Raw genomic sequence first — 27880 nt, 5'->3', positions numbered from 1 at the left:
GTTATTGATTTTTAGTGCACAAAGGTGTCTTCAGGGGCATTTTTTTTTTTAATTGCATTTTACTCCGTGAGACTTTGGTTAATAATTTCGATATTTGATTATTAAACTGGAAAACTATTTTAAAACTAGGATCCGAACTCTGCTTCGGTTCTGAGGAACCAAAGTCAAGTTTGGATCCAACTTTTAAAATAGTTTCCCAGTTTAAAGGATCCAACCCTCGCTTCGATCATCCCTAGTAATATGCATTACTGCAGATATTTTTAAATTATGGGGGATAACTCTTTTATTATTCGAATTACAATGTTTTAATTGTAAAATGAATATTATTTCTTGGATTATGTGCTACAATAACATTTGCTATTTCAGTCTAGTGTGTGGGCACTTTTATTAGTGAGAACCCCACAGGTTGCCCAAAGTGCCATACTTTTTTATGAATATTACTGTGTCATGCCATCTGTTGGGCAATGGCTGTGCCAGGGTCCTGCATCTCAGCTTCTACTCAAGTGAATTGGAGCTGAACTGCAGTAACTTGACATAACCGGTACACTTGGAACATAGCTGTGCTTTTGGCTCCGTTCTCAGTAGTAGTTCCGGCGACTGCCGGTGACATCAGATCTGTGAGGTTGCTGGGGGTCGGACCCCACCAATCTGATATTGATGACCTCCTGATGAACATATTAAAGGAACCTCTAAGAATAAAGCTAGGGGGTCATTTATTAAGACCAGTGTTTTAGACGCTGGCCTTAATAAAGCCCTCTATTGGCCGTGGTCGCCGGTCTCATCATAACTTCGGCAGATCCACCCCCACTTCTAAATGTAAGACAGCTTCATAGCTGTCTTACATTTAGACTATTTCCCACTCCTAAAACAGGCATAGAGAATGGTAAATAAGACGGGCTCTTCCACCCCCCCCCCCCCCCCACACACACACCCACCGCAAAGGACCCCTGCGCCGCAATCTGTGTCAGAAATATGCCTAATCTAGGGGTATTTCTGTTTAATAAATTACCCCCATAGTGTTTGATAAAGTATAGAGCAGGAGGAGCTGAGCAGACGGATAATACAGTTTTGTGGGAAAAGGTTCAGTAAAACTTTTATTTTATTAGTTTAAATCTCGTCTCCTTCTATGCTTAGGAGTCCAGTGGGCGGTCCTCTGTATGCATACGGATATAGCTGTAAATTAATAAGTAAGCCTACCTATTGAATTCGTAAGTAAGGAAAAAGCAGACAGGTATATGAATAAAATACATCACTCTGCTCAGCTCCTCCTGATCTATAACACGCTGCTCATAGATAGGACTGCATGTGCAATCTGACTGGTTCCATATCAATTCCCATTCAGAATGTAGCGCAAACAGATGGAGCACATGGACATATCCCAAAAATATCTCCTGTTACGAGCATATCTTTTGGCAGCATGGAGGCTTAAGGGACAGCACTGTTGCCTTGCAGCACATGGGTCTTGGATTGCAGTCCGCCCAAGGGTTTTTGTACGTTCTACCTATGCTTGAATGGGTTTATTCAGTTTTTTCCAGTTTTTCTCAGTTCAAGGTCACACTGAATGGGAAATTAGGTTGTGATCCCCATTGGGAATTATAAGCCAAGCCACAGGAAATAAACAGTATTAGGCTGCGTATAGTACTATCTGTAATGTAAAATGTTCTCTTCCAGAGGAAAGCTTGTACTACTAATATCTGACTGATGTAATTAGGCTTGCACTACACATTGGGAATAGCTCAATATCACAATATCAAGTTGCATCAATTACATTTGTACCTGGGCTCAATACGCCAAAGGGCCCGCATTGTAACCACTTTTGCATTGAGCAATGCTGACTATTAAGTCCGTCTCAGATTTACCCGAGTAGGAGTATGCCAGAAACTACTGTAATTAGACATTGTATCTGCCGGGGGACTCAGGGTTAACTCAGTCTGAAAACTTGCTACAGGAACAATCCTAACTAAAGAGAATTGTAAATGCAGCCCTTATGTTTGTTCCAGAAAACAAAGAGGAGTTTGCAGACAAGTCACGTCCAGGAACATGGAGAGCTCTGCATTATCAGAACAACTTAATCCAGATAACAATGAAAAGGTGGCAGTTCAATACGTTGGTCAAGAAAGACACACATTTTTCAATTTAGTCTCAATCAGAAGAGGCTTTCTTTATATCCCCCCCCCCAAAAAAAAAAAAAAAAAAACTTTCCGCAACTAGTTACTGTAGAAAAACAGCAACTTTTGGGTGGAAGACGAGTTTCTTATTTCACAATTGTAAGGATGGAAAAAAAAAACATTCTTCCAGTTCAGCCCATTATTCTGCAATGTTAGGCAAAAACCTTTATACATTTTCCTCATTTTAGAATAACTTCCTGGAACAATGACTGCTATGAGGCCTAGGGGCCGGGGACGGCCGGCGCCGAATTCCATCTTTTCCAGACAAGAAAACATTGCCTTTTTATACAGCCACCATAAGGAGGAGCTCAATGCAAAGAGATCATTTCAGCTTCCAGTCCAGTAAATATTAACTGTATAAATACCTCCACCCTGCGCTCCCCCTAGTGGTGGCTGTAAGCAGCCACCTTTTATAAAGTTATATATAAAGGTATTTATAAAGCATGTGTAACACTTTTTGCGAAATACTGTGGAACATAAAGTGGGTGAGGAATGTTTTAAATTACAATTTGATGAATGACATTTTTTTCCGCTTAATAAAAAACATAAACTCATCAAAAATCTGGACCGATGTGCTCTTAATTTCTTGGGACCAATTTTTGCACGCATACTGGGAAACTGGGGGAGGCCCCATAATAAGTTTTGCAATGGGGGTGCTATGAGATCTGTGTACGGTGCTAACAAGTCATCTTTATACTATTTTAATAATTTCACCATCACCACCTCCTCAGGCAGAGAGTTCCATAGTCTCACTGCTCTTACCGTAAAGAATCCTCTTCTATGTTTGTGTACAAACCTTCTTTCCTCACAGTCACAGTCCTGGAATAAATAGATGCTGGGAGAGATCTCTGTACTGAAACCAGATATAATTATATATAGTTATTTGGTCACTCCTCAGCTATATATATTTTTTTTTTTTACACTACATAATCCTAACTTTCATCATCTTACTGTAGTCCATCAGTTCCATGAATTATTTTGGTTCCTTATCTTTCAAGATGTTGAAACTCTACATGTTTTTCCTGTATATAGGTACCCAAAGAATATTCAAAATAAATGTTCTGACAACTATGAAGCTTCCTTTTAAAAGGAATCTGTCACCAGCAACTTCCTAGTCCAACTCTGTTTGCATAGACAATGATGGACTGCCGTGCCTAGGGCCCACAAGTAGAATTCATTCTGGGGGCCCACTGGAAGGCTACATATAAATTTTACCTCCTCATACAGGGCCAGCAACAACAGCAGCAAGGTGCTACAAGATGATTATGGGAGCTCTTCCAGTGACTTTTGGAGGGCAGGTTCCTGGGGAAATAGGATACAGGCTGGCCTGCCTCTGTGCCTAGAAGTCATCTCAGACACCTGATGCATCCATAAACTAGGTACTGTACTGTGCTATATTCTGATTTTCTATTTAAAGTGCAGTCAGGGTCATTTGCCACTTGTGCTGAAGGTGGGAACCAAGGAGGGATTCACCTATAAACCTGTGGGCCAGTCCGAGCCTGGTCACAATCATAACACATTAACTAGATGTGAATATGCACCAAGTGTGACTGTTAACTCAGCTACATCCACACTGAGAGGTCATAAACACTTATTTAAGCCACATTCTTATCAGTAACATAATAACTGAGCTATAATGACTGTTTATAATCTCAGAGAGCAGAGATAAGGAATCTGTCTGCTCCTGGTCTGACGGAAAAGACAGAAAATCCAAAGGGTGCTACTAAAGCATAGTTACATAGTTAATACGGTTGAAAAAAGACATAAGTTCATCAAATTCAACCAAGGGATAGGTGGGGATGCGAATCCCAGAAGGAAATGAAACTAAGATTTCTACACATTTTCATAAGCATTAATGTCATTTTAAGAATTCATCTAAACCACTGTTCCTGCTGTGACCACGTTCTGAGGAAGTCTATTCCACAGATTCACAGTTCTTCAGTAAAGAAGTTTTGACGCTTCTGGAGACTGAATTTTTTCTTCTCCAGTTGGTGGCAGTGCCCCCTTGTCTTTTGAGGGTGTTTTACATGGAGCAGTTTTTCACCGTATTTTTTTGTATGGACCAATAATATATTTGTAAAGGTTAATCATGTTCCCCCTCAAGACTAAATAAATTCAATTCCTTTAACCTTTCTTCATAACTAAGGCTACTTTCACACTAGAGTTCGGGTGTCCGCTTGTGAGCTCCGTTTGAAGGGGCTCACAAGCGGCCCCGAACGCATCCGTCCAGCACTAATGTATTCTGAGTGGACGCGGATCCGCTCAGAATGCATCAGTCTGGCAGCGTTCAGCCTCCCCTCCGCTCAGCAGGCGGACACCTGAACGCTGCTTGCAGCGCTTGGGTGTCCGCCTGGCCGTGCGGAGGCAAGCGGATCCGTCCAGACTTACAATGTAAGTCAATGGGGACGGATCCGTTTGAAGATGACACACTATGGCTCAATCTTCAAACGGATCCGTCCCCCATTGACTTTCAATGTAAAAGTCTGGATGGATCCGTTCAGGCTACTTTCACACTTAGAATTTTTTTTACAATATAATGCAGACGGATCCGTTCTGAACGGAGCCACCGTCTGCATTATATGAGCGGATCCGTCTCAGACGGATCCGCTCTGAACGCTAGTGTGAAAGTAGCCTAAGACCCTCCATGCCCCTTATCAGTTTAGTCGCTCTCCTCTGTACTTTTCCCAGCTGCAGAGCAGCTTTCTATGGACTGCTGCCCAGAACTGAACTGCATATTCCAGATGATGCCTCACCAACGCTTTGTAAAGTGGTAATATTACATCCCTGCCCTGCGAGTCCATGCCTCGTTTAATGCATGACAATATCCTGGTGGCCTTAGAAGCAGCTGACATTGTTGGCTGTTATTCAATCTATGATCTACAAGGACACCCAAATCCTTCTCTATAAGTGACTCTCCCAGTGTTACATCCACTAGGACATATGAAGCACAGAGATTATTACTACCAAGATGCATAACTTTACATTTATCCACATTTCATTTGCCAAGTTGATGCCCAATCACTCAGTGTTCAAGTCAGCTTGTAGTATATGAACATCTTCCATAGACTGTACAGTACTACATAGCTTAGTGTCTGTGGCGAAACCAACCTCGCCACTGGGTTTTGGAGGGGCCTGGCTACCAGCCTCTTGCCTCAGGATTATGGTCCATACTAACTTTAAAGGAGAAGACAGACCAGCTGCACAGCTTAAATCTGTCTTTGGAATTGTATTTTATGTTATGTGAGGGTACCCAGATAGCTAATTTTATTGTATTCGTGTATTCTGAGTGCCATTCACCTAATGATATGCACTCAGACTTGAGCTATCTGGGGATATGTTAAATGTCTGTGTTTACTGTAAGGGTTGTGACATTGTATGTTTAAATGGTGATTTCTGTCCTCTTGTCCCCACATGTGTATTGGCGATTTCCCTATGTCCTGAGATATAATTGGATTACTCCTCGGGTGTCTCCAGGGCAGAGAGGAGGAAACCACGATGCATTGTGGGGATGTATTGTGTCTGTGTATCCTGAATTGCTGCATATCTGTCCTGTGTCACAGTCTTCCTTCTGGTCCCCTAGGGGCGTGTCCACCAGATGGGGACCTGCATAAATACAGGTAGGTAGCCCTCAATAAAGAGTGCCTGTTTTATCCTTCATCATGTTGAGGCTGGTGTTTGGGTAACTGATCAACACTGGGGGATTGCTATACGCTGAAGATTTGCTATACTCCCCTGGCATAACTACTAGCTCTTGTAAGAGCTGTTCCTGCTCTCTGGCTGTAGGAGAGGTTCACCCACTGGAGACTGGAGCCTTGTCGTAGGTCCAGGGTGGTTAGGAGACGGTGAGGCCTCAACCAAGCTTCGGCGGTTCGTGGGGTCTGCAGTGCGTACGGTGTCAAGTGGAGTGCTTGGAGTCCTCGGAAAGCACTAGGAGCATCTATCAACGGAGGTACCCAGTCGGGGTGCTAGGAGATCCGTTACAGTGTCATCTGTAAAAATATAAATCGTGCTATTAATCTCGTCCTCAATATCATTAATAAATAAATAATAAAAGGGCCCAGCACTGAACCTTGGGGTACACCACTTATAACCCTGGACCATTCTGAATAGGAATCATTGACCACAACTCTCTGGACACGGTCCTTCAGCCAGTTTTCAATCCAATTACAAACTATACTTTCCAAGCCTATAGACCAGGGCTGGCCAACCTGAGGCTCTCCAGCTGTTGCAAAACTACAACTCCCATCATGCTTGGACAGTCTACAGCTATCAGCCTACAGCATGGCATGGTGGGAGTTGTAGTTTTACAACAGCTGGAGAGCCGTAGGTTGACAATGCCTGCTATAGACCTTACTTTACCTGATAAACATTTTTGAGGGACAGTATTATAAGCCTTTGCAAAATCCAGAAACACTTCATCTACAGCAGCCCCTCTGTCCAGGCTACTACTTACCTCCTCATAGAAACAAATCAGTTTAGTCTGACATCTGTCCTTGGTAAACCCATGCTGGTTATCACTTATAATATTTTTTACAGTCACATACTCCTGTATATAGTACCTTAAGAGTCCTGCAAACATTTTAAACTAATGGGTCTATAATTACCTGTAGAGGACCTAGATCCTTTTTTAAATATGGGCACCACATTTGCCTTGCACCAATCACTTGGCACTGTACCAGTACCTAGATAATCTTTAAAAATTATAAACAGGGTCACAGCAATGACTGAACCGAGCTCTTTAAGCACTCTTGGGTGCAATCCATCTGGACCTGGAGCCTTGGTCACATTTACCGTATTTTACTTATCTTGGACCATATCTACAGTTAGCCAATTGAGTATATTTCTGGATGTACTAAAAGCACCAGCACCACAAATATCAGCTCCTTTCTTTTCTTTTGTATAAACAGAGCTAAAATACCCATTTAGTAACTCTGTGTCACGACCCTGGGTCTTGGTCGTGACTCCTTGCGAGCCGCATGCAGTTACCCGCGGTTTTGGTGTTGTGACAACCGCAGCTGGGGGCACTTAGTGGTTTGCCTCAGGTGCGGTTGCCGCGGATAACACGCATGCGTGCAGTTGCCCTTGGCAACGTGTTTTATGTGCACTCCCTTTGTGTGTTTGTTGTGCACGAGATTGTGTTGTTTGTATGCACTTGGACTCCTCCCTTCACCTGCGGTTGTCCGCGGCAACGTCTGGTGCTGTTTGCATGCTGTGGAAGTGTCTCGGCCTGTGGGCTGTTCTTGAGGACACGGTCGCCACGCATGCCGTTGCCGTCGGAGATAGGTGAGTGAGTTTGTGTGTATGCACGTTTGTATGTCTGTGTGCACTTTGTGTTGTGTGGTGTGCACTGACATCCGTTCCTTCACTGTGGCTGTCTGTGGTTATGTTTGGTGTTTTCCCTTCTGTGGTGCTGGAAGGGTTAACTCCCTTCCCAGTGTGTCTGTTGAGTCACTGGGCGTGTTTGACCGTTGGGTGTGGCCACTTGGCCTATAAAGCCTCAGTTCCTGGCTTGGTTCAGTAGGTTGCTCTCAGCCATGCTGGCTGGAGCAGCCTCCTGTCGCCTCCATCTGCCTGGTGAGGACCATCCTTCTGGTCATAAAACCTCTGTCGGGAATTTCTATGTTTCACTGTGTTATTTAGGTGTGTGTGGGGTTTTATGTTAGTGCAGCTTGTGGTCCTGGGTTCCTGTGGGATGTCTGGTGTGTGCTGTGTTTGTTGGTGTCTGAACCGCAGCACCTGCACATGGGATCCAGGGTTTGTTGTCTGTGGCAGGTGAGTGATGTGTTGGTCCCATTTGCCTGTCACTGCCATAAGTCTGTTATTGTATTCCCCTGTGTTGCTTGGCCGTTGAGACTCCTGCTCCCCCGTTCCTAGGAGGAGCAGGTCGTCTCACTCTGTCCCCTAGTACAGGGCCGACTTGAGGGCTCGTAGGGACTTTAAGGTTGCGGCGTATGAGTCCTCCTACCACCAAGGTCGGCTCATACAGACAGGAGACAGGGTCAGCGTTAGGGACGCTATAGGAGGTGACCTGCTCCCTAACTCTGTGGTCCCGGCTAAGTGGTAACCCTACCTTCTCCTGGCACCGCACGGCTGGGGGTTTTCCCCACCGCCAGCCGTGACACTCTGCCTTTTCCTTATCTTCAGTGATTAACCCCTCTTTCCCATTATTTAGGGATCCTACCTGCTCAGACCATTTTTTAGCATTTACATATTTAAAGAATTTTGGGGGATTTGTTTTGCTCTCTTTTGCCAACTGCTGTTCGTTTTGTATTTTTACTATTTTATCTCTTTTTTACAGATTTTATTAAGCCCTTTGTAAACTTCAAACGCTACAGCTGACCCCTCAGATTTGTATTTTTTAAATGACCATTTTTCTATCTTTTATTGCCCTTTTTACAGTAGCTGTAAGCCATGGGGAGTTTAATTTTATCCATTTATACTTGTTACCTAAAGGAATATATTTTTTTGTGCAATTGCTCAGTGTGGATTTAAAGCTCTCCCTGTTATCCTCAGTATTATTATGTGACAGTAGCTGCTCCCAGTCTATGCCCTAAACTGCAGCCCTCAACCCAGGGAAATTAGCCTTTTTAAAATTCTGTGTTTTTGCTCTGCCTGACAAAGTTTGCTTCTATAGTTTAGGGGGAATATAATTATATTTTGGTCACTATTACCTAGTGTTTCTCGAACAGTAACATATCCAACAAGCTCTGCATCATTAGAAATCACCAGATCCAACAAAGAATTGCCCCTAGTGGGGGCTTCTATGAACTGGCCCATAAAGTTGTCCTTCAGTAAGTTGAGGAATCTTCTTCCCTTTGCGGTTGAGGCAGAACAGTGACCCCAGTCAATGTCTAGGAAGTTAAAATCTCCCATTATGACCACTGTGCCAGCCTGTGCAGCCCGCTCTTTGATTATACAGTTGTGTTTCTATCTCCTCTGCGATGTTAGTGGGTCTATAGATTACTCCAAGTATTATATTTTTTTTTCCCAGTGTTTATATCCTTTTAAAATTCCATCCATAAGGTTTCAACATCTTCACCCACAATTGCCTCTTTCACACTGGTCTTCATATCACTCCTCACATACAGGCACACGCCACCATCCTTTCTAGTGTTCTTCTAGTACCATAGCCTCCAGCTACCCATTTTGCTAGCTAGACTTCTGGCATTTGTCAAAATACATTTTAAATTACTATTACCTGTAATGTGACTATCTCAGATTTTTGGGTTACCTTGGTTGATGTTTGCATATAACAGGTTCTTGTTACCAACAGTTCTATTTTTCATCGGTGTATAGTTCTGCCCAGTCTTCTCCCTACTTTCCTCACTAACCCCAGCCCTCACTTAATCCCCACTGCCCCTCCTATATCCCACTCTCTAGCTACACTGTCTACCCCCTTATTAGTATGATCCCCCACCCTCTCCCCAGATCCTAGTCTAAAAGCTTCTCTAGCCATCTAACCATTTTTCCCCCAGAGCGGTTGGACCCTCCCCATTAAGACTTTGCTTTCCAAAGTCTCGCGTATGCGCGGTGCCCTCTATTTTACTGTGCGATCCCATACCCTGACATGGGATCGCGCAGTAAAACAGAGGGCACCACACATGCGCGAGACTTCGGAAAGTGAAGCCGAATTGCGGGCTATCACTTAAGGCAAGAGGGGGCGTTGTTACCTTGACTTGAAGCAAGGAGGCCGCTGCCCCCTTGACTTCAAGCTGACATGCAAAATAGCGCGGACGGAGGATAAAAGATCGTTTTCTGACCTTATGCAGCATTGGACTGCAGGATGAAAAGTATGATTAGTATCACACTGCAGGCTACTCTGAGGTACTGCTGGTGGGTTTACATGCATTTAGGAGGTGACAGGTTCCCTTTAAAGGGGTTCTCTGAACTTTAAAATGTAATATTCTTTGGATATGCCATCAATATTTGATTAATATGTGGTTACATGCCTTCATTGTGCTGATCGGTGAAGGTCCCCAAGGTTGTACACCTACTGGTCAAGGATTAATGGATAGTTTATTAACCCTGTTTAAAACCTCCATCACTTTCTTCCCAATCCTCCACCTGTTTTCAGATTTTCTTTGCAACATTTTAGTCAATTGCAATTACAAAAAATGACCCAGAACTTAAATTAAGTTTTTATGTTAAACATTTGGGTTTTTGTGATTTTATTTGTCACCATCTACACATAAAATTTCATGGTGGCTCAGTAGTTACCACTGGTGCCTTGCAGTGCTCTGCTCTGGGTTTCAAATCTGACTAAAGGAAATATCTGCATGCAGTTTGTAAGTTTTCCCTTTCCATGCTGATAGGGAATTTAGATTGTGAGCTCCACTGGGGACAACGAGTGATGATTATGTATGTAAAGGACTGTGGAATATATCAGTGATTAAAGAAATAAATCAAAATATCTAAAATACAGTATTAGGGTACTTTCACACTAGCGACAGGATGGATCCGACAGGCTGTTCACCCTGTCGGATACGTCCTGCCGCTATTTCGCCGTGCCACCGGACCGCCGTTCCATCCCCATTGACTATAATGGGGATGGGGCGGAGCTCTGGCACAGCACGGCAGTGCACGGTCAGAGGCCTCCGGACTAAAAAGTCGGACATGTCGTAGTTTTAGTCCGGCGGCCTTTCGCCGTGCACTGCCGTGCTGCGCCGGAGCTCCGCCCCGTCCCCATTATAGTCAATGGGTAATGGAGCGGCAGTCCGACGGCAAGGCGAACTAGCGGCAGTACACTTAGAAAGCTATATAACACTATATAAAACATATAACACACTTGTTTTATTGACACTACTTTTAGCATTCATCTTATTTTAACTACCGGCAGATCTTAAAAAAAAATTATGAAAATATTCTGTTATAAAGCTGAAGAAAGAAAACCTAGGATTACAGCACTGACTACAGGGGATGGGGACAGCTCACCTCCTCCTTCCCCAGTGACCTTTCTACATCTCACAAAGCATTCTCACAACACTCTCCCTTAGAAGTCAATGAATTATCCTCTGGCTAAGGTTTCTTACGTCTCGGACTTTGCTGTAAAGTACAGTAAATCTCCGCAACTCCTGATTAGAGTTCAGAGAAGCAGCTCAGGTGAAATACCTGCCTCCATAATCTCTCATATATTAGAATTTTTAGTACAGTTATGCACGGTACTGAGCATATTTATTGAGGAAATGGTAGATTAACTTGTGTATTTCTACAGTTATTGCTATCTCCTGAATGGCATTCTTTTACAACTATTTTTTACAGCTTTAATATATGGAATGTACACCCTTTTCAGTAAGCTTATAATTCCTTTGATTCTAAGACTGGTCATGTGAACCCCTCTTCTGCTCATGATGCCATTCATCATTCATATGATCTTTGGTTTGGTGTTGACATCATACACATAGGCAAGCTTAAAGAAATCTCAAAGTTTGATGGGCTATCACTAGGATATGTCAAGTAGGTGTGGGTCCCCACCTCTGTGACCCACTCTTATCTCCAGAATTGGGTGCTGGATTGGCTATTTCTGGCATTCCTATACCAATGAATAGATTGGTGGCTGCGCTTGTGCAGTATGCTCTCCATTCACCGCTACGGTACTTCTGAAAACAGCTGAATGTGCTAGTTTGGCTATTTTTGGAACTCCCATATTGATGAATGGAGGGCATGCTCTACTTGACTTTGGGGGCCCCGTTCTGGAGATAACAATGGGTCCCTAGTGATATGCCATCAATGTTTGAGATGAGCTAACTCCTTTAAGCGTTATTTTTGCAGAGCATGCATTGTAAATAGACTATGCCCATATACAATCAGAGACATAGTGTACTGGGCAGGCACTGAGCAGGCAGAGACTGCAAGTGCATTACAATCTTGGAATTGTAGTTGATGGTTGAATGTAGGACTACTGGAATGCCCATAACACATACATACCATATCATAACAAGCAGCATTCCCATAGCATTAACATGAAGAAAAAGCATCAAAACAGCAAAACATGTTGCACTGTCGGTCCATGCCCACTGCCATCTCCCTTTGGGCACAGCCCCTGGAGCACTCATCTGGCTGCCTCCTCTGCTCCCCTGGTTTCCGTGCTTGCCACTTTGCGAGCAACCTTCTGCTCCTGCCTAGCAGACAGAACCATGGGAATAGCACTACTCCATCCTCCCCATGCAAGCTGAATCCTGCTTCCTGATGGCTCGGACTCTCACTACCCATACAGTGCATGTTCTTAAAGGGCCAGTATGCTCATCTTAATCTTCCCCAGCAGATGGCCAGCCTAGGGTTTTTAAGGCATATTCCCTTGCAAGAGAGTTCCTGAGCACTAGGTTCTAGTTGTCTAGTTTCCTGCAAAGGTGTGTTACTTGTCTTGTTTCGCTCTGCTCTGTACCAACTTATGCTGTCTATGGATTTGAACTTTTACTGCCTGATCAGACCTCTGCCTCATCTGAAACTGACCCTGAGCTGTTTTCCCTGACCTTGGACGCCACAAACTCTGCCCCCCGACCTCTGCTTTCCCCTTGCTACAGTTCTGCCTGACCCCCTTGGTGTTTCATTTTGGGGTTTCATGACCCCAGTGGATCAGCAGTCTACTGAACAGAGACTACTCCTAGAGGTAGTGGATTGGTGCTTCCCCTGCAGCAGAGTCCAGATCCCTGTATAAAAGTAAAAGAGTGAAGACCAGGAGGGGGCACTTAGATAACACCTCAGAACTAGCCATTGGCCCAACGTTAAATCTGTTCAGTAGACACAGAAGATCCACTTCTTAACAAAAAGTATGGAATTATCTCACAAGACTACATAATTATATAACTATTTAGGGATTTCTCTTTGTGCAATTTAGGGGGCGGCAGTGTTGACCTGTTCCCCTTGTGTTATTTGACCATTTGCATGACGTAAGGGGAGATGGTCACTGCTGCCTTCAACAATTGGCTGCAGCAGTCTAAAACAGAAAGTTTACATCCAAGAAGACCAGCAGAGCAGCCGAGGACGTGGAGCGAAGCAACCAAGAGCCAGGGCCATGAAGCAGGTAAGTATGCTTCCTTTTGCAGGTCTCCTCAGGAGGTGGAGAATGGAGGAGTTGCCAAACTTTCTCCCCAAAGGTGCCTAATCCCTTTAAGATTTTTTAACCAGAAAACATATTTTTAGGTGACACCCTGTTATCTGATCTTCATAGTCAAAAATGTTTCACAATTAGTGCTCATGAAACACATTTGCCCAAATACAGAAAATTTTACGAATGTGGCACAAAGGATAATAATAATAATGATTATTATTATTATATACACTGTATATATGACATCATTGTGTGTATTTGCTTGACCTTAGCTTTATTACAAGAGTTGTGTCCCATAAGGCTGAGAAGCTTTTAGCTTCAAAGGCCATCTCCCTGCCCACTTTGAGTTGTTTGTATTTAGAGTCTCATCTGGTCACATTCCTTCTGTAACGTGAATTGATTTGTGAAGCAGTTAATGCAATAACCCAGCCTGGCACAACAACCCACTCCCCTCCCAACAACCCCTGTGCATGTTGTATAAATTGGCTTCAGCTCTGAGGTAGACAGCTGTGCAATGAATTGTTAATATAGCCAGCTGGCACTTTCAGCCCTAAAGATGCAGTGTGCGCTGGGTGGGAAAAGTATTTTACATCCCTGTATACCAGAGAGGCCTGCAAACAACCAGTAAGGTATAGAGTTAAGGTCTTGAGTATGTGCAAAAATATCCTTGGGAATGTTTTTCTTAAATAAAGCATCAGCTTGGTCACGTTTGGATTCGGGCTACACAAAGTGGCACATTTGTCCAGAAGGAAGTGTTGGTGGCTTTTCTGTAGCTATTGTGTTATAATACTATTATCTATAAAAACGTTACTGACAAAATTCCTACTATTTCTGTCTTACTAACTCCCATGAGACATTCTGGTTCTTCTGTGATTACAAGTATAAGGAAAAAAGCGCAGCTATAAACCCATATGTCAAATAGGAGGCATCTAATGCTGTTTCTCAAGCCTGGTAATCAGTGCTAGATTATTGTGAATTGCAACAAGTTCTTCACAAGCAAAAATTATATCAACATCATGGTTGTTGCATGGAAAGAATGTCATTAAAAAGTCATAAGTGTCACATGTCCAGCCTTTATAACCAAGGGTTTGTATGTTCTTTGGGATGAAAGGTGTAAAAACATCTAATTTGTGGCCCACTGTGTCCTGAATTTTTATTAAAGTTATCAAATATTATCTGTTACATCAATAAAGCTACACATATATAGGATCAAAATGTTATGAATACAAAAACAGTCATCACAGGCAACTCCTATCCCGAAACAAAAAGACGCAATGAAATAGGCTGCTGCTCTTAGAGTGGGGTTTCCCAATCCAGTTCTCAAGCAACCTCAATAGTAGAGATGAATGAATCGAAGAAAATTTGATTCCCACCGAATCTGAATTACCTGACGCTTCGTGGTACCGAATCACATTTTTTCCTAAAATGGCTGCTGTCGGACTGGGGTACTTAGGGCCCACCAGTTAAATTTATTTTGGGGGCACACCATACGTATACATTCAAGTATAATACATAATATAACAAGTTTTTTATATGAACATAGGCAAGTGGAAGTGCTGTACATTGAATATGTGTATATAGTGCAGTAAATCTAATGTGTTATGTGCCACTTGTACAGGGGGTGGAAAACTAGGGGACCATCTTGCTCAGAGGCCCACCGGGGGATTCCCCTGTACCCCTGTGAGCCAGTCCGAGCCTGGCTGCACATGTTAGGACATGAAGTAAAGAACTGGGACTACTTAAAAGTGGCACTATTGAAGGCAACAGAAAATTGCATTAGGCTTGTCAGTAAAAGCAAAAAAAGGAAGAGACCACTGTGGTACTCAGCAGAAGTGGCCAAAATCATTAAAAACAAAAAGATAGCATTTAGGAATTATAAACAACAAAAAAACAAGGATGACAGACAAATTTATAAGATTAGGCAGAGAGAGGCCAAACAAGTTATAAGAGCTTCTAAAGCACAGGCAGAGGAGAAATTAGCTCAGTCAGGGGAAAAAAGGTGATAAGGCATTCTTCAGATACATAAATGAAAAAAGGAAACTAAAACAAGGAATTACCAAATTAAAAACAAAAGAAGGAAGGTATATGGAAGAAGATAAAGAACTAGCTGACTGCCTCAATGAATACTTCTGTTCAGTTTTTACAAAGGAAAATGAAGGAGAAGGACCTCAGTTTGGAAAGAAGACTAATAAATCTTTTGATGCATGTGTCTTTACAGAGGAAGAGGTTCTAAGTCAGCGGTTTAAATTTAATACAAATAAGTCACAGGGGCCTGATGGGATACACCCAAAGCTATTAAAAGAGCTCAGCGGTGAACTAGCAAATCCATTAACAGATTTATTTAACCAATCACTGGCAACAGGAGTCGTCCCAGAAGATTGGAAATTAGCAAATGTTGTGCCCATTCACAAGAAAGGCAGTAGGGATGAATCAGGCAACTATAGGCCAGTAAGCCTGACATCAATAGTGGGGAAATTAATGGAAACCATACTTAAGGAGAGGATTGTGGAACATCTAAAATCCCATGGATTGAAAGATGAAAAAAAGCATGGGTTTACTTCAGGGAGATCATGTCAAACTAATCTTATTGATTTTTTTGATTGGGTGACTAAAATAATAGATGGCGGAGGTGCAGTAGACATCGCTTATCTAGACTTTAGTAAGGCTTTTGATACTGTCCCACATAGAAGGCTTATCAATAAAGTGCCAGTCTTTGGGCTTTGACTCCCATATTGTTGAATGGATTAGGCAGTGGCTGAGGGACAGGCAACAGAGGGTTGTAGTCAATGGAGTATATTCAGACCACGGTCTTGTTACCAGTGGGGTACCTCAGGGATCTGTTCTGGGACCCATATTGTTTAATATCTTTATCACAAAATTGCAGAAGGCCTCAATGGTAAGGTGTGTCTTTTTGCTGATGACACAAATATTTGTAACAGGGTTGATGTTCCTGGAGGGATACACCAAATGGAAAAGGACTTAGGAAAACTAGGGGAATGGTCAAAAATCTGGCAACTAAAATTTAATGTTGATAAGTGCAAGATAATGCACCTGGGATGTAAAACCCCAAGAGCAGAATATAAAATCAGTGATACAGTCCTAACCTCAGTATCTGAGGAAAGGGATTTAGGGGGTCATTATTTCCGAAGACTTAAAGGTAGGCAGACAATGTCATAGAGCAGCAGGAAATGCTAGCAGAATGCTTGGGTATATAGGGAGAGGAATTACCAGTAGAAAGAGGGAGGTGCTCATTCCGCTCTACAGAGCACTAGTGAGACCTCATTTGGAGTATTGTGCTCAGTACTGGAGACCATATCTCAAGAAGGATATTGATACTTTGGAGAGAGTTCAGAGAAGAGCTACTAAACTGGTACATGGATTGCAGGATAAAACTTACCAGGAAAGAATAAAGGACCTTAACATGTATAGCTTGGAAGAAAGACGAGACAGAGGGGATATGATAGAAACGTTTAAATACATAAAGGGAATCAACAAGGTAAAAGAGGAGAGAATATTTAAAAGAAGAAAAACTGCTACAAGAGGACATAGTTTTAAATTAAATTGCCTTCCTGCAGAAGTGGCAGCTGCAAATACAGTGAAGGAGTTTAAGCATGCATGGAATAGGCATAAGGCCATCCTTCATATAAGATAGGGCCAGAGGCTATCCATAGTATTTAGTATATTGGGCAGACTAGATGGGCCAAATGGTTCTTATCTGCCGACACATTCTATGTTTCTATGTTTCTAACTCTGGGAACGAGGGATCGCCCACAATGCCGTGCATGTAGCCAATCAGAAGCCAGTCAGCCCTGTGATGTCACAGCCCTATAATTAGCCTCAGCCATCCTGGATTCAGCCATTTTCCAGTGTGCTTAGTCGAGGTTAGTAGGCGCTAGGGACAGTGCTAAGAAAAACTTGAAAACTTTTAGTGGCAGAATTTTTTTTATTATTTGCTGTTGAGCGGTGCAGTTATATGTTCTAAAGCCTTTTTTGGGGTGTATTAGTGGGGGGAAAAGGGGCTTATTAGCCGAGGTGTGGTGAAGTGAGAACATTACAGCCTTTTTTGGGGTGTATTAATTTCCTTTTTATTTATTTATTTGATCTAACAGTATAGTGCTATATATTCGTATTTGCTAATATTCTAGATTTTTATTTTTTCATCAGTAACCTCCCTTCTTGCTTGTGGGCCAATGAGAAGGCTGCAATGTCTTTGTCTGAGCTTAGCAACATCCCTAGCAACCAATAGGAAAGTTGCCTACCCCTTACTATATAAGAACCTCCCCAGCAGCCATTTTCTGTAGTTTTATGGAGTTCTGAGAGAGAGAGCAGTATCATTGCTGTGCTCTGTGCTTTGCTGTGTTCATTACATTAGATAGATAGTTAGTTAGTTAGCATATATATATATATATATATATATATATATACATATATACATATATAGATATTACGGATAGTTAGTGGGAGATAGTCAGTGTAGGTTAGATCCTGATATAGCAGGTTCTGCTGTCCATACATACATGCTACAGACATAGTGCTTTGATTTCACAAGTTCACAACAATACTTAGTGCACCAATCAGTAATAAGCCTGCTTAAATGAAAAGTTGCACGTTGCGCATCATTAATTTCTGATTTGCGCAATCGCGAATATATTGGAGCACTCTATCTGCAAATAAAGCTATTGTAATGTTCTGCCGTGCCAACCTCTCCAGTCTCAGGAAACTTCTAGCAGCTTGAAAAATGTAGCAAAAATGACCCACGCCTGTATTGCATGCGCAATACGCGCATATTACATTGCCGATTTTCGCAATTAAGAAAATAATGGCGAATTCTCAAATTCGCGAATTTATGAAGAATATTCGCCCAAATATTAGCGAAATATCGCAAATTTGAATATTGCCCCTGCAGCTCATCACTAGTCTTGACCAGCAACCCAGCAGTTCTTGAATGGTTGACTCAGTCATCCACTTTGTCCCAAGTGACATCAGACACCCCCAGCCAAGAGTTGGTGGGTTCCTTTGACACAACGCTTAGTTAGCATGGCTCGGGAACAGGCCCTGCGCCCTCACCTGCCTCTGTCCGTTTCTGTTCCCTCAGCCGGAGAAATATTATATGCTGTGGGCTGAGCTCCACTATACAGCAAGGATGAGCTACTAGAGGACAGTCAGCAGCTACTGGCCAGCTAAGATGTGGAGGAGACATCCGCCGCTTCCTCCAGTAAGCGGGCAAGTAGTGATGAGTAGAGTGGCGTGGGAGCTGGTGTTGCGAGCAGTCAGGCTCCTGACCCAGAGACTGTTGAGGAGGACATCAGTGACGTGCAGACAGTACTCGATGATGGTGGCAGTAGTGGGAGGTCGGGAGCCAAACGTGCCCGGGGTAGAACACCCGATTCACAGGAGTCTACTGGCCCAGAAAGTAGTGGTGCAGGGGTTCACGGAGGCAGCGGTGGTAGCAGTCAGTCAGTGCAGACTGTTGGGGGTAAAATCACCTACTCGGCGGTGTGGCAGTTTTTTTTTAAGCCGCCGGAGGAGGTGAACATGGGCATTTGCCGAATCTGTGGGCAGAAGGTGAAGCGGGGCAAGGGTGCCAATTGGCACCACGGCCCTGCGCCAACATATGCAGCATCACCATAAAGTGGCCTGGGAGAACCGTGGCTCCGATGTGGTGGTCCAGCCTGCCGCAGCAACAGCTGCATCACCCAGTGGCACGCACCCAATTTTAGACATTCAAGGCTACACCACCTCAGCCGAAGGGCGCTGTCTGTCCTTTCCATCATCTACCGGTCCTGATGCTCCAGCTCCTCATCCTCCTACTCCTTATCAGTTATTTCCTCAGCAGTTGATCACCGAAGCAATTGCAAAGAAACAGCAATACGCGTGTGATCATCCTATGGCGCAGAAGCTGAAAGTGCTCCTGGCTAAGTTGCTGATACTGCAGTCCCTCCCTTTTCAAGTGGTGGACTCTGCACCTTTCAGAGAAATGATGGCTTGTGCCGAGCAGAGGTGGAGAGTCCCAAGCCATTATTTCTTTGCCAAAAAGGCAGTACCAGCCCTGCACAAATATGTAGAACAGAAGGTGGGCCAGTCCTTGAGCCTGTCGGTGTTTGCCAAAGTGCAAGTGTGAAGCTGTAACCACGGTCAAGGACAATATATGTCCTTTATGGCCCACCTCTGCCTCCTCATCCTCCACCATATCCTCAGCCTCCACTGCAGGGACAATTCCCAGTGCCCGACCAGCACACCACATGTGCAGGGCATGGCGGTGTCACGCTGTTCTCCACCTAGTTTGCCTGGGCAAACTGAGTCACACAAGGGAGGAACTGCTCCGCGTCCTTCATCAAGAAATAGAATCCTGGCTTTCTCCACAACAAATCAAAATTGGAACCATGGTGACCAACAACGGTAAGAACATGGTGTCAGTGCTGCATCAATGAGGTATGAGCCATGCGCCCTGCAAGGCGCATGTGTTCAATCTGGTTGTCAAGCAGTTTCTGAAGTCTTCCGCCCATCTGCAAAACATCCTTAAAATGGCTAAGAAACTTTGCATGCACTTCAGCCACTCGAACACTCCAAAGCACACCCTCCTTGAGCTGCAGCGGCAGAATGGCATCCCCCAACATAGGCTGATATGCAACGTTTCCACCCATTGGAATTCCACCCTCCATATGTTGGAGCGACTATACGAACAGAGAAAGGCCATAAACTATTTCTTGATGATACAGATGGACAGATGTACTCCCCTGTGTAACTTCGATGTCAGCCAGTGGCAGCTCATGCGTTACACCTGCCGTTTGCTTGTGCCCTTTGAGGAGGCTGATTTATTTGTCAGTCGCCAGGACTACGGGATGAACAATGTCATTCCACTAAATCAGGGGACTGGGGACTGGAGACGTGGAGCCTACATCTCACAGCCACATGAGCCCTGTGGGGCTGAACTGGAGGAGGAGAAGGACATTGGAGCACAAGCAATGTGTAGCGAAATGGGTGGTTTTTCTACACAGGTGGCAGGAGAGGAGGAGCAGTAGCAGCCAGAGGAGCAAGAGGGAGATGATGAAGAGGAGGAAGAGGACCCAGACACAACGTGGCAGTATGCAGTGGAGAGGGAGGCAGGGAGTCCCTCCGAGTAACTTGCGCAAATGGCCCGATATGCAAATGACAGACAAATTGTCACCATTCAGCAGAGGGATGACTACTGGCTCTCCACCATGTTAGACCCTCGCTACCAGTCCAAAATGAGGGCCTTTTTTACACCTGCTGAGAGGGAGGACAAACTGAACTGCAATCGAGACATCCTATGTAGTTAGTTGGCCACTGCGTATCTGTGCCATTGTCTATCCTCTTGCAGGTCTGACCATGGGGGCCCTTCACTCACATTTTACTGCCATGGCTGCTGTTGCGGGGTGGGGGGGTAGAAGCAGTACCAGCTCCATCAGCAGCAACTTGAGTCTAGAGTCGCAGATGAGCAACTTTCTTCACCCGCCTAGTGAAGAAACTACTCACCAGCAGCAGCTAGATATGGAGCAGAACCTGAACCAGCAGGTGATGGCATACTTGGACAGCACCCTGCCACCCCACATTGAAGATCCACTGGACTACCGGGCAGCCAAACTGGATTTGCGTCCACAACTGGCCAAGTTTGCCCTGGAAAAGCTGTTCAGCCAGTAGTGTGGCATCAGAGTGAGTGTTTAATGCAACTGGGGCCATAGTTACCCCAAGAAGTACTCGCCTGTCCACCCAAAATGTGGAGAGACTGACCTTTGTCAAGATGAATCAGGTGTGGATCAGCCAGAATTTGCACCCACCAATGCCTGATGCATCAGATTAGATCATTCATGCTGCCTCACCCAGACCTTGACAAAAGAGACCGGTTTCTTCTGGCTACCTGCCTCAGCTACTATTCTGATCCTGCCACCCACCTGATGCCACGTGCTCCTTCTTACACCCACCATCGTCAGCGGGTACTGTTATTGCCACCCACCTCCCCACTTTGTCACTGGGTCACTCTGTGGTCTCCTGATGCTGCTGCCGGCTCACCACTCAGGTCTCCTCATGCTGCTGTTGCCACCTCACCACTATGTCACTGAGCCACTCTGTGATCTCCTTATACTGCTACTGCTACCTCAGCACTATGTCATTAGGCCACTCTGTGGACTTCTCAAGCTGTTCTCCCACCCTCCCCATTCCTTGACTGGGCCGCTATTTTGCCTTTTTGGCCTGGTTGACATTATCATTTATTTGACCTTCTTTTGATCTGTCAGAAGGAAGGAAAAATGAGACGCACAACGGATCCTGTTTGTGTAATAGCTGTAAGGCCTGTATGATCCCATCAGAATTGGCTTATGATTTGGCAGCCAAAAGCAGGAGTGGGTACAAAACACAGAAGACATGCAAATATTCCATTCACGTGTCATCTCTGTTTTGGATCCACTCCTGTTTTTTTTTTGGCTTTAGCAATACTGGTGTGTTACTGACCAAATGCTGACCGAGTGAAAGCGGATGCTCAACAGATAGGATTCGTTTTTTGGGGGTTATTGTTCTGACAGATCAGAGGAAGGGCAAAATAATCAGAGATGCAACACAAACTTACTGCTGACACCCTCTCCACTCTGTCAGGGGGGCTCTACTTGTAGAAGCGTTTAATAGAACAGGTTCTGTAGACATCTATGTGGAATCAGCTGACGACGCTCTTGTATGCTACAGTAGGATCTTGGGCCTCTGCATGGTTCTTTATACCTGGCGTTAATATCGACCTGTAAGGCTGAGTTCACACTTGCGTTATATGGTCTGTTTTGGCCCCGTTACTGCCCAAATATGTGAAGTGTGCAGTGATTCTGAGAGAGACGCCTGTCATCTACATGTCATACTGACTCACAGTATTATTTCACTACCACAGCAGACTCCCTATGTGTGTTACTGCAAGGCACAGTGTTCTACATCACTATACAGGCTCTCTGCAGCCAGGAATTAGCTGTTTTTTAACGCGATTCAACGCAAATAAATTCGGATCAAGGGAGATCATGTCAAACTAATCTTATTGATTTTTTTGATTGGGTGACTAAAATAATAGATGGCGGAGGTGCAGTAGACATCGCTTATCTAGACTTTAGTAAGGCTTTTGATACTGTCCCACATAGAAGGCTTATCAATAAAGTGCCAGTCTTTGGGCTTTGACTCCCATATTGTTGAATGGATTAGGCAGTGGCTGAGGGACAGGCAACAGAGGGTTGTAGTCAATGGAGTATATTCAGACCACGGTCTTGTTACCAGTGGGGTACCTCAGGGATCTGTTCTGGGACCCATATTGTTTAATATCTTTATCACAAAATTGCAGAAGGCCTCAATGGTAAGGTGTGTCTTTTTGCTGATGACACAAATATTTGTAACAGGGTTGATGTTCCTGGAGGGATACACCAAATGGAAAAGGACTTAGGAAAACTAGGGGAATGGTCAAAAATCTGGCAACTAAAATTTAATGTTGATAAGTGCAAGATAATGCACCTGGGGCGTAAAAACCCAAGAGCAGAATATAAAATCAGTGATACAGTCCTAACCTCAGTATCTGAGGAAAGGGATTTAGGGGGTCATTATTTCCGAAGACTTAAAGGTAGGCAGACAATGTCATAGAGCAGCAGGAAATGCTAGCAGAATGCTTGGGTATATAGGGAGAGGAATTACCAGTAGAAAGAGGGAGGTGCTCATTCCGCTCTACAGAGCACTAGTGAGACCTCATTTGGAGTATTGTGCTCAGTACTGGAGACCATATCTCAAGAAGGATATTGATACTTTGGAGAGAGTTCAGAGAAGAGCTACTAAACTGGTACATGGATTGCAGGATAAAACTTACCAGGAAAGAATAAAGGACCTTAACATGTATAGCTTGGAAGAAAGACGAGACAGAGGGGATATGATAGAAACGTTTAAATACATAAAGGGAATCAACAAGGTAAAAGAGGAGAGAATATTTAAAAGAAGAAAAACTGCTACAAGAGGACATAGTTTTAAATTAAATTGCCTTCCTGCAGAAGTGGCAGCTGCAAATACAGTGAAGGAGTTTAAGCATGCATGGAATAGGCATAAGGCCATCCTTCATATAAGATAGGGCCAGAGGCTATCCATAGTATTTAGTATATTGGGCAGACTAGATGGGCCAAATGGTTCTTATCTGCCGACACATTCTATGTTTCTATGTTTCTAACTCTGGGAACGAGGGATCGCCCACAATGCCGTGCATGTAGCCAATCAGAAGCCAGTCAGCCCTGTGATGTCACAGCCCTATAATTAGCCTCAGCCATCCTGGATTCAGCCATTTTCCAGTGTGCTTAGTCGAGGTTAGTAGGCGCTAGGGACAGTGCTAAGAAAAACTTGAAAACTTTTAGTGGCAGAATTTTTTTTATTATTTGCTGTTGAGCGGTGCAGTTATATGTTCTAAAGCCTTTTTTGGGGTGTATTAGTGGGGGGAAAAGGGGCTTATTAGCCGAGGTGTGGTGAAGTGAGAACATTACAGCCTTTTTTGGGGTGTATTAATTTCCTTTTTATTTATTTATTTGATCTAACAGTATAGTGCTATATATTCGTATTTGCTAATATTCTAGATTTTTATTTTTTCATCAGTAACCTCCCTTCTTGCTTGTGGGCCAATGAGAAGGCTGCAATGTCTTTGTCTGAGCTTAGCAACATCCCTAGCAACCAATAGGAAAGTTGCCTACCCCTTACTATATAAGAACCTCCCCAGCAGCCATTTTCTGTAGTTTTATGGAGTTCTGAGAGAGAGAGCAGTATCATTGCTGTGCTCTGTGCTTTGCTGTGTTCATTACATTAGATAGATAGTTAGTTAGTTAGCATATATATATATATATATATATATATACATATATACATATATAGATATTACGGATAGTTAGTGGGAGATAGTCAGTGTAGGTTAGATCCTGATATAGCAGGTTCTGCTGTCCATACATACATGCTACAGACATAGTGCTTTGATTTCACAAGTTCACAACAATACTTAGTGCACCAATCAGTAATAAGCCTGCTTAAATGAAAAGTTGCACGTTGCGCATCATTAATTTCTGATTTGCGCAATCGCGAATATATTGGAGCACTCTATCTGCAAATAAAGCTATTGTAATGTTCTGCCGTGCCAACCTCTCCAGTCTCAGGAAACTTCTAGCAGCTTGAAAAATGTAGCAAAAATGACCCACGCCTGTATTGCATGCGCAATACGCGCATATTACATTGCCGATTTTCGCAATTAAGAAAATAATGGCGAATTCTCAAATTCGCGAATTTATGAAGAATATTCGCCCAAATATTAGCGAAATATCGCAAATTAGAATATTGCCCCTGCAGCTCATCACTAGTCTTGACCAGCAACCCAGCAGTTCTTGAATGGTTGACTCAGTCATCCACTTTGTCCCAAGTGACATCAGACACCCCCAGCCAAGAGTTGGTGGGTTCCTTTGACACAACGCTTAGTTAGCATGGCTCGGGAACAGGCCCTGCGCCCTCACCTGCCTCTGTCCGTTTCTGTTCCCTCAGCCGGAGAAATATTATATGCTGTGGGCTGAGCTCCACTATACAGCAAGGATGAGCTACTAGAGGACAGTCAGCAGCTACTGGCCAGCTAAGATGTGGAGGAGACATCCGCCGCTTCCTCCAGTAAGCGGGCAAGTAGTGATGAGTAGAGTGGCGTGGGAGCTGGTGTTGCGAGCAGTCAGGCTCCTGACCCAGAGACTGTTGAGGAGGACATCAGTGACGTGCAGACAGTACTCGATGATGGTGGCAGTAGTGGGAGGTCGGGAGCCAAACGTGCCCGGGGTAGAACACCCGATTCACAGGAGTCTACTGGCCCAGAAAGTAGTGGTGCAGGGGTTCACGGAGGCAGCGGTGGTAGCAGTCAGTCAGTGCAGACTGTTGGGGGTAAAATCACCTACTCGGCGGTGTGGCAGTTTTTTTTTAAGCCGCCGGAGGAGGTGAACATGGGCATTTGCCGAATCTGTGGGCAGAAGGTGAAGCGGGGCAAGGGTGCCAATTGGCACCACGGCCCTGCGCCAACATATGCAGCATCACCATAAAGTGGCCTGGGAGAACCGTGGCTCCGATGTGGTGGTCCAGCCTGCCGCAGCAACAGCTGCATCACCCAGTGGCACGCACCCAATTTTAGACATTCAAGGCTACACCACCTCAGCCGAAGGGCGCTGTCTGTCCTTTCCATCATCTACCGGTCCTGATGCTCCAGCTCCTCATCCTCCTACTCCTTATCAGTTATTTCCTCAGCAGTTGATCACCGAAGCAATTGCAAAGAAACAGCAATACGCGTGTGATCATCCTATGGCGCAGAAGCTGAAAGTGCTCCTGGCTAAGTTGCTGATACTGCAGTCCCTCCCTTTTCAAGTGGTGGACTCTGCACCTTTCAGAGAAATGATGGCTTGTGCCGAGCAGAGGTGGAGAGTCCCAAGCCATTATTTCTTTGCCAAAAAGGCAGTACCAGCCCTGCACAAATATGTAGAACAGAAGGTGGGCCAGTCCTTGAGCCTGTCGGTGTTTGCCAAAGTGCAAGTGTGAAGCTGTAACCACGGTCAAGGACAATATATGTCCTTTATGGCCCACCTCTGCCTCCTCATCCTCCACCATATCCTCAGCCTCCACTGCAGGGACAATTCCCAGTGCCCGACCAGCACACCACATGTGCAGGGCATGGCGGTGTCACGCTGTTCTCCACCTAGTTTGCCTGGGCAAACTGAGTCACACAAGGGAGGAACTGCTCCGCGTCCTTCATCAAGAAATAGAATCCTGGCTTTCTCCACAACAAATCAAAATTGGAACCATGGTGACCAACAACGGTAAGAACATGGTGTCAGTGCTGCATCAATGAGGTATGAGCCATGCGCCCTGCAAGGCGCATGTGTTCAATCTGGTTGTCAAGCAGTTTCTGAAGTCTTCCGCCCATCTGCAAAACATCCTTAAAATGGCTAAGAAACTTTGCATGCACTTCAGCCACTCGAACACTCCAAAGCACACCCTCCTTGAGCTGCAGCGGCAGAATGGCATCCCCCAACATAGGCTGATATGCAACGTTTCCACCCATTGGAATTCCACCCTCCATATGTTGGAGCGACTATACGAACAGAGAAAGGCCATAAACTATTTCTTGATGATACAGATGGACAGATGTACTCCCCTGTGTAACTTCGATATCAGCCAGTGGCAGCTCATGCGTTACACCTGCCGTTTGCTTGTGCCCTTTGAGGAGGCTGATTTATTTGTCAGTCACCAGGACTACGGGATGAACAATGTCATTCCACTAAATCAGGGGACTGGGGACTGGAGACGTGGAGCCTACATCTCACAGCCACATGAGCCCTGTGGGGCTGAACTGGAGGAGGAGAAGGACATTGGAGCACAAGCAATGTGTAGCGAAATGGGTGGTTTTTCTACACAGGTGGCAGGAGAGGAGGAGCAGTAGCAGCCAGAGGAGCAAGAGGGAGATGATGAAGAGGAGGAAGAGGACCCAGACACAACGTGGCAGTATGCAGTGGAGATGGAGGCAGGGAGTCCCTCCGAGTAACTTGCGCAAATGGCCCGATATGCAAATGACAGACAAATTGTCACCATTCAGCAGAGGGATGACTACTGGCTCTCCACCATGTTAGACCCTCGCTACCAGTCCAAAATGAGGGCCTTTTTTACACCTGCTGAGAGGGAGGACAAACTGAACTGCAATCGAGACATCCTATGTAGTTAGTTGGCCACTGCGTATCTGTGCCATTGTCTATCCTCTTGCAGGTCTGACCATGGGGGCCCTTCACTCACATTTTACTGCCATGGCTGCTGTTGCGGGGTGGGGGGGTAGAAGCAGTACCAGCTCCATCAGCAGCAACTTGAGTCTAGAGTCGCAGATGAGCAACTTTCTTCACCCGCCTAGTGAAGAAACTACTCACCAGCAGCAGCTAGATATGGAGCAGAACCTGAACCAGCAGGTGATGGCATACTTGGACAGCACCCTGCCACCCCACATTGAAGATCCACTGGACTACCGGGCAGCCAAACTGGATTTGCGTCCACAACTGGCCAAGTTTGCCCTGGAAAAGCTGTTCAGCCAGTAGTGTGGCATCAGAGTGAGTGTTTAATGCAACTGGGGCCATAGTTACCCCAAGAAGTACTCGCCTGTCCACCCAAAATGTGGAGAGACTGACCTTTGTCAAGATGAATCAGGTGTGGATCAGCCAGAATTTGCACCCACCAATGCCTGATGCATCAGATTAGATCATTCATGCTGCCTCACCCAGACCTTGACAAAAGAGACCGGTTTCTTCTGGCTACCTGCCTCAGCTACTATTCTGATCCTGCCACCCACCTGATGCCACGTGCTCCTTCTTACACCCACCATCGTCAGCGGGTACTGTTATTGCCACCCACCTCCCCACTTTGTCACTGGGTCACTCTGTGGTCTCCTGATGCTGCTGCCGGCTCACCACTCAGGTCTCCTCATGCTGCTGTTGCCACCTCACCACTATGTCACTGAGCCACTCTGTGATCTCCTTATACTGCTACTGCTACCTCAGCACTATGTCATTAGGCCACTCTGTGGACTTCTCAAGCTGTTCTCCCACCCTCCCCATTCCTTGACTGGGCCGCTATTTTGCCTTTTTGGCCTGGTTGACATTAT

Source organism: Bufo gargarizans, chromosome 6 (genome assembly GCF_014858855.1).
Source record: "Bufo gargarizans isolate SCDJY-AF-19 chromosome 6, ASM1485885v1, whole genome shotgun sequence".
NCBI classification, from domain to species: Eukaryota; Metazoa; Chordata; class Amphibia; order Anura; family Bufonidae; genus Bufo; species Bufo gargarizans.
The sequence above is the reverse complement of the archived record's forward strand: the minus strand, read 5'-3'. Positions refer to the sequence as shown.